Source organism: Pseudonaja textilis, chromosome 7 (genome assembly GCF_049901715.1).
Source record: "Pseudonaja textilis isolate UNSWEBS1 chromosome 7, rPseTex1.2, whole genome shotgun sequence".
In the NCBI taxonomy this organism is placed as follows: Eukaryota; Metazoa; Chordata; class Lepidosauria; order Squamata; family Elapidae; genus Pseudonaja; species Pseudonaja textilis.
In genome coordinates, this window is record NC_141996.1 from 21,285,319 (window position 1) to 21,297,617 (window position 12,299).

Genomic DNA, 12,299 nt, shown 5'->3' on the forward strand with positions numbered 1-12,299 from the left:
CTAATTACTTTAGGACAGGCCAAATGCTTCTGTGGTTTCTAAAATGTTATTTCTCAAAGTTAAAATATAAAATAATACACACATATATATATCCATATCTGATTTTATTAGATGAGGTGGACCGGTTGCTTTTGTGGTATGGAGATCATAACTTGGTCCTCAACACCAATAAGACCGAGGAGCTTATAGTGGACTATAGAAGGAACAGATCAGACATCCAGTCCTTGTTTATCAATGGAGACCGAGTGCAGCAAGTGGCCAGTTTTAAGTTTCTGGGTGTTACCCTAAAAGAGGACCTGACCTGGGGCACCCACATTGCAGCCTTGGTCAAAAGGGCCCAGCAGAGATTATATTACCTGAGACTTCTTGAAAAACAACAACTGAATGACAAACAGCTGGTGACCTACCACTGCACCATAGAGAGCATCTTAATTTACTGCAATTGCCAATTGCACAGTGGCAGATAGGAAAGCACTCCAGAGGATTAATGTCATTGCCCAGAAGATCATGGGTTGCCCTCTCTCCTCTTTGGAAGAGCTTTATAGCTCCCACTGCTTTAAGAAAGTTCAAAATATTCTCAAAGATTCATCTCATCCTGGGCACCCTTTTTTTGAACTATTACCATCGGGCATATGGTATAGGATAATAAAAACAAGGACAAATAGGCTGAAAAACAGCTTCTATCCCAGGGCAGTAACTCTATTGAATTCTACTGTATAGTGCAGGGGTCAGTAACCTTAAACACTCAAAGAGCCACAGAGCTGCTAACAGGAAGCCTCCTGTTCAATTCGGGAGCTGACCTGAAGTCCAGTTCCCCCACCATAGTCTCCTCCTAGCATGGCATCCTTTTTCCTCTACCTGTCCTAACTGAAAGCCCTATCAATTGTGGAGACGACTGGTGACAGGGAGCCACAGCAGAGGGATGAAAGAGCCACATGTGGCTCTAGAGCCGCAGGTGGCTGACCCCTGGTATAGTGCAATATTAATGCAGTATCAGGGGTTTTCAATTCAATGTATAGAATGTGAAGGAGGTGTGTTTGTGTCATAATGTCATAATGTACACTGAAGATAGTATTTAATTTTGTTGTATGAGGTGCAATGACAATAAAGTAAAGTAAATTATTAGCATGTAATTTTATTTTGCCATTTCCAAAATTTGACTCATCACCTAGTACAATATTCTTTATATCTTCAAAGATACTGATGGAGATAGTGAGGCTGACTACATGATCAAAATGTAAATTGGAAATATTTTGGAAGCAATCAATAAAATCAGTTTTGGGGTGTCAGTTGGTTGACCATGCCTTATGTATTTGCTTCCTGACATTCAAAATTTTCAGCTGGTATCAGGAAATTTCTGAAGCTTTCCCACTGCCATGAAGTGAGCTTGGCTCAAACAAAGTGGTCTTCCTCATCAACAATAACTTAACATGTATAGGCTTGTGATATGAGATTCAAACCTATACAAATTAATATCATCATCAACAACAACTACAACTGCCTCAGGATTAAATAGAGAAGGTAAAAGACCCTGGTTCTTCCCAAAACATTTTAAACTGTTTGAAATTATACAGTTATACAATAATCCTAACTAATATCCTGGAGGAAATAATGGTAAATACCAAGAAGCAAAACTTTCCATGAAAGGTGAACTTATATAGAAAAATAGTTCTGGGGAACAAAAACTAAGAAAAGAAGAGCAACCCAAGACCATTTAAAATAAGCCCTGGTGGTGTCATGGTGAAAATGCAGTATTGCAGACTAACTCTGCCCGTAGCCTGGAGTTTGATCCTGACAGGCTGAAGAAAAAACCATTCTGGCACAGCAGTAGGCTAGCCCCAAATTTAAAACAGAAACGGCTGTGAAAGTCTGACTCACAGATGAACACAATACAATAGCCTGATTATGGCAGATGAGATTCTGCTGAAATGTTGCTACAACTTTAAAAGCACAACTATAATGACGTGGGAAAATACCCGAACAAAGCTGAATACCATACATGTATGTACCCGCGAAAACTTAAGAAAACATACACACACATATATATGTATGTGTATACACACGCACACACACACACACACACACGTATGTATGTATGTATGTATATATATTAAAGCTGTGTTAATCCATGGTTAACCTAAACATGGTTTCTCCATTTTTTAAATATGCATGACACACTGAAATCATAAAGGATATAAATTGCACAAAAAGCTAAAGTTAGGATTATCAGATATCTAAACAAAAATTGTAGACATGGACAATTGCAAAAGGAGACAAAGAGGGTGGAAAGCAAGACACATTGTTGAACACTGACACCTTTAACAAAGACTACAATAAAAAGAACTACAAATAATTTTTTAAGACTACATGTATACTTTTTCCAGCATAAAATAGAAAGACTACTTTTTCAACTGTAATATTTCTCTAACATATTTTTATTTTCAAGAGCACATGCCAGTGATAATATAATATAATATAATGTGCTTTTCCAATTTCACATGCAGAAACATAGTTGATCTACCAACTATGTGAGTGATGGATTTGAAGGAGCTGCTCTGAAATTGCTTGCTAGAATTAGGAAAAATATGTAACACAAATCCAAGCTGTTGAGACTGTTGACAGATGAGGGAAAGAAAGAAGCGGACAATTTGCAAGATCATAATAGAAACCTTGAATGACTAGTATGCTCCAAAAAAAGAAAACAAAAAAACAAGATACTCCAAAAGCCAGACATTGTGAGGTCCTTGGTGCTCTCTGAGCTTGGTAGACAAATCAGCCATCAACAGGCTCATAGAGCTAAACAACATCTAGATATCACTCAAAAGAGAACAAAAAAGGCCAAAAGGAAACAAAAACAAAACAAAACAAAACACCCCCTTACCTACAATCAACATCCATATGAGAGATTAACACCAAGATTAACATTAGACCAGCAATGAAATAAGCAATACCCCAGTCAAAGAACTTCCAGTGCACACAAACAAGCTAACAGTAAACAGCAAGGAACCACCAAGAACATTCCCACCAACATTAATAGGGCAAGTCACTAATATATAAAAATAAGTGCAGAGAGAGAAGGCTATGGCCATGATCATATTATGCAAATTTTTCTACAGCATTTATCCCAGTCGTCATTAACATAATATCATACACTGTTTCAGGCAGCTATTAACTGATCCTGGACATTTTTCAGAGCAAGAATGAGTCTAAAGGTGAGATGGAGACTAGAAATGTAGCTGTCATGCCCCTTTTCTTTCTAAATACACAAGTGGATAAAAGTTAGGAGTCTGATACATTCCAGATGAAAACTCACCAAGGCTGTCATCAGATGTAGTGATAAAAATTAAAATGGCAGCCACATGGTGCAATTTTTCCCCATCCATATTGAATTAATAGAGTGCTTCCAATAGTTATTTGAATTCACTGGGAATTGGACACTACAGTGACCAAACCAGAGGTGGAAACTAGTTTCCTGGAATTTCTTTGATCCTATTGAGTTCAAGGACAAGGATGTGATGCCTTACTGTCTGTGGTTGCTTCTGACACCTTTAGTCCCAGCTGGAATGCTTTTTTTAGTACTGCCTAATCCTCTGGAACTAGTTCTACCTTGCAAGTTGTGGCTGGTTTTCCTCCATTGTAGTCATCTTCCAAAAGGCTTTAACAAATGGCTACTGCGACAATATTTTGGAGCTTAACATCTTTCCTTTGTTGCCCAACCAAATGACAGTGTGCTATTCTGTACTGTCTTTTCAATGAATGTTCTGATAAGATTTTATTATTTTCATTGTCATTTTTTAACCTGAGCTGGCAAATCTTCTAAAAAGATGTAATTTGTGATGGTATACAAACAATGGAAATAAGAAACAAGTATCTGTGCCACACAATTCATTCCACAGAATAGCTATCATTTTTAATTCATAACCAAAATTGCTTTAAGTAATAAATTTAATTAAAATGTTATATATACCACTTTCATAGAAATATCTCAAATGTTCCTGATACTTAATATTATTCTGATTCTTCCACATTCTTTTAACAGGATAGCGTTAGATCAATATTTCAGGTTGTGGATCTGTGATTGATAATTATGGCAATTAGCTAATGAGAGAGAGTGAGTTTCTGGAATCTCAAACATCCAGGCAGAAGGAAATTAGATATCAACTGAATATTAGAAAAATTCCTAAAAAATAATATCAAAACAATTTAACAGTGGAACCTTGTTACTCAATGTGTTCAGGCAGAAGTTTGATTGCCAATTGTTGGGTATGCTTTAATTATATGATTGATCCAAAGTAGGGCTGTCAAACTCACGTCCCATGCTGGCCATGCCCATGCATGGTTTAGCGAAGGGGAAAAAAGTCATGATATGTCACGATGCCATGATGATGCGAGTTTGACACCCCCGATCAAAAGCTTCCTCTTTTCTTAGGATTTTAGGAAATTAACATTTGTATTCATTTTAATATGATTTCTAAATGCCCACAGTTCATTACCAGTGGAATGCATCACCTTAGATACTTTCACAGCTGCAGCCAACACTCTCTTGCCTTCTTTTTTAATTGACATCCAACCTTTGTTATTGTGTCAGGTATAAATCTACAAAAAAAGAGCTTACACTGAAGATATTGTATTATTAGACTACCAGATTGAGATGGCAAAATGTGGGACAACCATCAAAAGCAATAAGACTTTAGAATTTTCTCTGTGTGTTTGCCAATGAAAACAGGTGGTTAATGCAGAAGTTTGAACTATTAGTCTATATAGTTGCATTATTTAAAGAGCTCTACACTATTGTTCTTCCTATTTTGATTTCAGATCAAATTCTATATACTATTCAAACTGTCATGTTTGTCAATAACCTTTAACTGGATGAAACAGTACATTATAGGACAACCATTTTTGAGCCAAATTACCTCAGATGGTCTAACTTACAACATGTATCCAAAATTTAGATGTCCTGACTTCTGTAGAGTTGAAATTTGGTAAATTTGATAAAACATTTTAGAACATAGGCTATTTTCAAGGCAGAGACAACTCTGAATATCTCTCTGAATTTTTAAGAATTTTTCAATGAAGACAGTACATTAGAGGTTCTGCCATTGTTGAAGGCATTGAAGAATCTGATCCAGAAATATCTCAACAGATCATGGTGTGTCTAGTCAGCACAAAAATGTTCAGTAGGTGAAAATATTTACATACAGTGTAACTAAAACTATTTTAACTGAACATCAAAAAATTGCAGTGTTGGTAATGATTTATATATTATATTATTTATATATTATAATGTAATTATTATATTATTTATATATTATAATGTAACTGTTGGACATGATTTGTAGGCAGCAAGTTATCTTGCTTTAATAAAAATTGTGATAGAAAAAGAGAATTGGCATTAAATTACGATATGTCACTTAACAATTATTCAAAATTACAGTGGGCCAAAATGAGTCTCGATCATGCATTGGGCATGGTCTTTCCTTTACAAACTGCCTTGTACAGATTGTTCCATTGTTAGCGCTTTACTGCTATTCTTAAAACTGCTTAAACATTATTTTTCCATGGAATGTTACTTTTCCAGTGACTGCTATTTTTCCCTTCATTGCCATTTCCCAATGACCTGTTCCAATCAAACTCCTCTCTTTGCTCTGTGTGTGTGTATGTGTGAAGGCCATTTTTAAGTTCCTATTTGCATTTTAAAATACTTTTAGTTAAAAAGATCTTGCTTGCATATGAGTCCCAGCATAGGCTTGGCCAATATTTAAAGTTGTGGCTGAGTTCAGCATAATTTTCTACCTTCACATGACCCACTAAATGGTAAATTAGTAATAGAGATTGAATTTGCAGAACTCCTAGTTAAGTCAAACATGATTGGTAGTTATGGTGTCATATTGAGTGAATGTAGCCTAAACCTAAGCCATAACACTTCGGGTTTTATACTTTTAGGTTATTTGAACTGCAAAGTTTTTAAAAATGAATTTCATATAGATTTTATCTAGAAAAAATAGAGATGTTGGATATGAATGCTTATTCAGTTTTGTCATGGTGTTTGGATTTTTGCTGTTCTTGTGTTGATGATCGGGAAGAAAAAAAATCTTCTCCTTCTCTTTCTCCTTCTCCTTCTCCTTCTCCTCTTTCTGCTCCCTTGGCCCAATCTTTTCCAATTCCACACCCTTTTGCTTCTGGTGGTAGTAATTAGATCAATGTGCTAATGAGAACCCTTGGTGGAAAGACTGACAGGACTAATTAATGGGTGAATTTCACTTTAATAAATGTGTAGGCAATTTTCTAAATGCAGATGGCCCAGTCCAGCCTGGTGGGAGTTCTGTCTACAGGCACTTCATATGGTAAGTGTCTGAGAGAAGTGGTTAATTGGTAAAATGCTACATGATACTGATTAAAAGAGAGCTAATGGCTGCCTTTGCTTCCAATGTATTATTCATTGTCAAATACTGTGAGAAACCTCACTGCCTTTTAGAGGTCCACCACAGCAAGATATTTTCAGAAAATTGGATGGGTTCAAAGAAGCACTACCTATCTGCAAAATAAGCTGCCTACATTATAGATTTCCCACACTAAAAGGTTATTTTGTTTTTCATGGTAGCATGAAATGAACGTATTTATATTGCTGCATCTATGTGGAATACACGTATCCTCTCTGGACCTGTGTTGGGAGAAAAGGCCATAATTTAATTTTGATCTCCAAAGGCCTCAGGTATGGTGATGACATCATCAGAAGGGGTGGAAATAAAAGATGTAACCATCCTTGAGAAATTGTGAAAGTCTGTTATGTAAATAGGTTTATTATGCCTAGCAAAGATTTCATAGACTTATTTGTCTAATGTTTCATATATACACGTGCACATCATTCACATCAAAATGTGCCACTAAAATCAGTATTTTGCTCTGAAGTATTAATGACATAATCTTGATGGACACTGAGGCCATAAAAATGGGGAGAAAATTGCATGTATCTCATTGGTTTTCTGCCGTACAACAACAGCTTTGAGACTTGCAAGGTTGGTATTAGCTTTACAAGGAAGACTAGACAGGAAATATGAGCAGGTAAGCCAATTCCACTTCGCTGTAAAGTTAACGGGACATTTCAGACATCTTGCAAGTCTGAAAGAACTTCTCTCCTCCACTCCCTTTTATAGCCCCCCCAAGTAGGCTCTTTTCTGAGCCTCTTGTCCCACTCATATTACTGTTGTAGGTCCAACTGCCTTTTATTTGACAACTCCCTTGACAGCATTCCTGTCTCCCAAGGTTATTCCCACATACCATTTGCTCTCATATGTATTCTGTCCAGCGAAGTTCTGGAACAGTTTCTAAGATCATGTCAAATTCCCTTGGAAATGCATGCTATTGTCAGAATGTGGCCTAAAGATCCAGAATTTGTCCAGATGGAAGGTTATAACATAGACCATTGACCAGGTTGAGCTGCCAATGGAGAAAAACAATAATTGATTTAATAAAACATGACTTAATGTATTATGTGAACTGAGTCCATTAAAACTCCAGGCTAGACCTGAGAGTCAGGAAAAATGTTCAATATTTTTTCCAAATTAAGAAAAAATTAAAAGCAATGTAAATGTAAGTTTCAGGGCTGGTGCAAAGAGGCCTGGTTTTATATTTTCTGACATAGAATTTGCTTTGGTCTCCAAGTGGTCACAAACTCAAAATCTCTTTATTTTATAATAAATTAACAAATGGATGTCAAATTTAATATTCTCATGTAAAGGTATAATTAAATGTAAAAAATGAAATCTCCTCTCAAATAGAACCTCTGGCTAATTGTATGAATAAAATGTCCTTAAATGTTTGATAGCACTTTATTATACCAATTGCCTTTCATTAACTTTAATACAATGCTAACTGGCTAGGCTCTGTGATTCCAGCCACTGATGACTGATTGACCAGAGATGTACTGATCGACCAGAAAGAAACACAATTGTACTGGGATAAAAAATGATGTTTTCCACATCTGATTGGATGATGCTTTGCCTCAGCTTACAATGACTAGTTGTAATTCACTCCTTGTAGGTGCCTCTGGGAATGTTACTCTGTGGTATATTTATACAGTGCCCATGCTGGTTGAGAATGATGGGAATCCTCCGTAACTGGGAGTTAGTTAAGAAGACTGACCTAAAGCCAACGGTGTGGTTGGAACATTATTAAGTCAAAAGCACTGGCAGATGAAAAGGAGCATTGTTACGAATTCAATGGATCAAGATTTGATTTGGCTTCTAACGGAATGCTTTGGAATGAGAGTTCCTGTTTCATGTCAGGCCTGATCTAGGGTTAGACTCAAACCCCTTCGACTCCTATTATGAAGACCCAAATAGTATGTGTGCATTTCTGCATTCTTTCACATTAGGGTTACATTTGCAGGAACATCAAGAACACCTAATGGGTCAAGGCAGCGGAGATTTAGGAGTGTTTGTTTCCTTTCTTTTGCTAAATTGTTACTTTAGAATTTAGAACGAAGGATTAGGTTTCCCATAAGTGGTGCGGTGGCCTAGAGGTGGAGCTCTTGCCTCACAATCAGGAGGCCATGAATTCGATCCTAGGTAGAGGCAGATATTTCTCTCTCTCTCTGGGTACAGTGAGAATATATCTGCTGAACAAAACTCCGCATTGGCGACAGGAAAGGCCTCTGGCCAGTAAATGCTCTGCTATCTCCATTCAGTTGCCCAGACTCCACCCCGCAAGAGATTGTGGGATGGTTAAAAGAAGATGATGATTAGGCTGTGCCACTGATTTCTTGTTTGAAGCCATTGAGAACAAACAAATGAACTGTGATAAGTGCAGACAGTTTTTGTTTTTAGCATATTCTCTTTAAGGATTTCAAAACACTAATACTGAAAAGCTTCAGTGTTTCCATTCATCAAGTTAGGAAGGCAGTATTAGGATAAAGAAGACTGTTGCAATGTGAAGAAAATGTCACCAGGTCACTAATTGTATCATCTCCTGCAATAGATGATAGTGCAGCTAATAGCAAGCTGCCACCTCCAGGGATTGCATAGGCAACCTGGGATTAACAGCAAACAGATTAACAGAGTTGGAAGGAGATGGTAAACAGTTTTCTGTGATTCAAAGATAGACCTGTCAATCCACGAATTTTAGAGCTGGAAAAACCATTTAAGCTGAGACCTTGGTCTGTGCAAGAATCCAAATTAATTTATCTATGACTGATGGTTGCTAGCTACCATGCAACGCATCCAGTAAAATGCACCATCTCTATGGAAAATTGGTTCCAGGGCCAAATTGCTGCTGTTTTTAGTTTTCTCTAAATGAAATTTAAATCTGCCTTCTTAGAATTGAAATTCATTATTCTGGGCATACATACAATCTGCATTCTTCTTCTGTTTGATATTCTTTGCGGTATATAGAGCCATATGGTGCAGTGGTTAGAATGCAGTACTGCAGGTCTAACTCACTGCTCATACCAGGAGTTCGATTCTCACCAGCTCAAGGTTGACTCAGCCTTCCATCCTTTGGAGGTTGGTAAAATGAGGGCTCAGATTGTTGGGGGCTATATGCTGACTCTGTACACTGCATAGAGAGGGCTGTAAAGCACTGTGAAGCAGTATAGAAGTCTGAGTACTATTGCTATTTGGAGAGTGCTCTCCATGTTTAATTAGTTATTAAATTGATCCACTTTCTTTGTGTGAACAATGTAGTACATTAAGTATGAACAATATAAATTAAGCAAAGAGGATGGGTTAATTAAAATAAATCTTATATGTTTATTACATTTTTAATTCAACTGCTGAAGTATATAGTATGCATTTGGCTGATATTAGTTGTCAGACCTGTATGTTGCAATGGCTGAACAATGAGCACAACTTCCAAGAGTTTGGAAGAATCCCAAAGCTAAGGATATCTTTCTTAGGATCTGATATTAGGATGCTATATCATTTCCTAATAGATTACCTTCACCTATACAAATATTCCAGACAGAAGTCATCAGTATTCTTTTATTTCTCATTAATGTATGTCTGTGTGCATACATATACACAAACTTCCATGCATATTTATTTTGTCTTTGTTTTATTTTAAATCCCTTGATTGTTTCAATCTTTTTTTAACTGCTTGGCTAGCATCTTGTCTTCATACTGGGTAGCCTATTCTTTCTGTAACCAAATACCGTTTCCCTAGACCAAGATGGTAAGCTTTTTCATTGTAGTCCATTGAGAAATGTTGCCTTGGACAGCAAGATGGGCGGTATATAAATTTAATAAATAAATAAAATGTACTTATGATTTGGAGCCCAAAGACTAGATAGGTTAATCTGATAGGCTAGATATTCCCTGGCACATAAGTCATGTGATATTCCAATCTTCATTTTAAGACACCTTAAAATTCTTGAAGTATCTAACAAAATCTTCCAAGTTGTCGGATCCTTTTGCTACTTTGTGCAGGCTACTATGCGGGGTAATTATTAGATCATTGCATTCACCCTCTGTGTTGTTTGAACCTTAGTGGGAAACATTTGATTTGCACTTTCTTTCTTGTCTTACTTGATGTTCCCTTAAGCTTGGACAAACATTATTGTCCACTTGGGTAGCACCGGCATTGGGGCTTGGAGAAGAATGTTTACTCCTAGGTCTCTTTAGGACTTAAAAGGATGAGAACTGCCTCCTAATTGCCCAATTAGTCCTAATGTCACCTAGTGTTGACTGTTTAGTTACCATGTATTGTGTACAGAACTAATTGTGGTGAAAGCAAATGAATGGGAAGGAAACAAACAAGCTACTAGAAAATAATTACATGGAGTGTTTCTCTTTAGTACCTGTAGAGCAGATTTCATTATAGTCAACAGCTTCTAAAGCTGCTCGAGATAGCAGTATTTGTCATTTTCATAGAAACTTGATAATGACATTAATTTATCTTAATGGTCTGTTCTATTGTTATAAAAAAGTAAAATTAGCTCAAATTGTCTTGCTTTTGCTGGTTTTGGATGGCTCCAAAGGGCCCCACAACAGCAGATGAGTAGGCAATTTGGTGTGCTTGACAGGCTTCCAATAATTTGTTATGTGGAACATGAGTAATGTTAGGGCCATTAATGCTCATTTTCCTCTAAATTCATTACTGCCCTTTTCCCTTTTATCTTTTTTCATGCCTGGGCCATTTTTCTACATTTCAAGTGGCTCCACCAAGCCTATTCATATTCTGCTGTAGTAGCTATTAACATTCTGAACATAGCGAACGGCAGGTAGGAAAACAACTCTTTATGAAATGATGAGACAGCTGGCCATTTGTGACCCAAGTGCAGGTAAAGCAAGGCAGGATGATGATTAGCAAAGGCCATAATTAAGTTCAATCTAATTGTAAAGAAATTTAGATGCTTGCAAAGATTAAGATGGGAAACGCTTGAGGAAATGTCTAGGAAGACACAAATGCGTTCATGAATCACAACGGTAATAGCAACAATGGTGCTGATGACAATAATTTAGGGCTACTAGTTACTTTTCTTTAGCCTCACAAGACATTTTTATAAAAAAAATACATTGACTTTATCAGCAGCATATTGTATATTTAATTTTTATTTACTGGAGAAATTGTCCTGCTCGAATTAGGTTTGTCAAGATGATTAACCATAAAAACAAACTAGGGAGCATTTGCCCAAGTACTATCAGCATACATCAGTGTGTTTGGAATTTTATCAGTTCTCAAATTCAGGTTCTTTCTTTCTCCTGCTATCTTACAGAATCAAGTTTTCTATTTTAGTTGAGAGGCAAAGCAAGGTTTTTGGATTTTTTCTGTTTTTAATGCTGAGGGTATCTTTTCCTGATAGGGAAGCAGCATATCAGTGGGCGATATCAATGAAAGAAATAATAAAATAGGGAAACTTTAATGCAATCTCGCCAATACATGAAAGATCCAAATATGTGAGGAGCAAGACTATTGGTGTCACAAGCTTTGTAATCATTCAGCCCTGATCCCAAGATGTACTAATGTAATATATGTTCGTTGTGTTTGTGTCCTATATATTTGGGCTGTACCATTAAATTGTGTGTGTGTGTGTGTGTGTGTGTGTGTGTGTGTGTGTTTGAAAAAGTAATATGAGAAACAGCACTTCAGCTCAACTGTGACAGAGGGATGGGAAGATCAAGTGAAAACTTAACATATTCCAAGAATTGTTATTTGCATTCAGGGACTGTAGTGTCTGAGGAAATAGCTTTTATGTTTAATTAATTTACTATGTGTGCAAGTTGTGACGGCAGAGCACAAACTAAAGGACAAACCATTTGTGAAGTTTATACTGCTTTGTGTAGTATCTCTGGATTATGCTGAGT